Source organism: Nannospalax galili, unplaced genomic scaffold (genome assembly GCF_000622305.1).
Source record: "Nannospalax galili isolate Female #2095 unplaced genomic scaffold, S.galili_v1.0 scaffold606, whole genome shotgun sequence".
Lineage (NCBI taxonomy): Eukaryota > Metazoa > Chordata > Mammalia > Rodentia > Spalacidae > Nannospalax > Nannospalax galili.
In genome coordinates this window covers 3,714,942-3,715,954 of record NW_008355477.1, presented here as the reverse complement: position 1 = coordinate 3,715,954, position 1,013 = coordinate 3,714,942, and positions in this window count along the sequence as shown.

Below are 1,013 nucleotides of genomic sequence, written 5' to 3'. Positions count from 1 at the left end.
GGAGATGAATGTCTGTGATCCTCTTTACCAGAATCGATAAGACCTAAGCTTCCTTTAGCAGGGGTGGACAGTCCTAGATCCCATTAGGCTGATAGTGATGGTCCCACAGTCCCTTGGGCACTTGCAGATACTTCCAAAGCCATTGGAGCAGATAGCAGATCATGTAGAGCCTCATGAGAAGGAGAATGTGTGAGGCTCCTGTGGGGAGTAGTGCTTGTGTCCTTTTTGTCAGAAACCAAATGTTCAAAACCATCTTGGCATAGTGGTGAACTGGAAATGATGGGGCCTCCATATTTAGCCTCATCTAACAGCGTAAATGCAGAAGAAGATGCTTCCTGAGCCTCTTGGACAGACTGGGAGTGTCCCAGGTCCCCTTTTGTAGATGATGGTGTTCTTAAAGTTCCTTTATCAGAATGGGTGGATGCTGAGGTCCCTTGAATATATGTGGAAATTCCAGGTGCCTCTTCAGTAGATGAGGAAGATTGGATAGCCCCTGCTGTGTATGTTTCTGATCTCACAACCTCTGGAGAAGGTGGGGTCATCTTCACAGCACCTTGTTTAGGTGCAGGGGTTCCTAGGGCCTGTTCTGTACATGGAGAATTTCTCAGACCACCGTCTGAAGATGGGGAAGCTGCTAAAGCTACTTGTGTACGTGTTGAACTTGTAAGAGCACCTTCAGCAGATGGTGAAGATTCAGTGGCCCCTTGAGTAAGTATGTCCATTTCTAGAGGCCCTGGAGGAGAATGGGTGGAATCCAAAGGCCCTTGTGAAGATGATGAATTCCCTACAGTTCCTGGTGTAATGTGTCAGGCCCATGAGCCCCTTCGGTAGATGCCTCCTGATCTGGAGCACTTTGTTCACAAGAGGAATGTCCCAGACTGGATTGAGTAGTTGGTAAAGACTTCCAGTCTCTAGCGAAGACAGACAGTTTTCTAAGGTCCATTGGTTAGATGTCACATGTCCTAGAGAGCTCTGGGAAGACTGAGAAAATGCCAGAGCCTCTGGGGAAGATG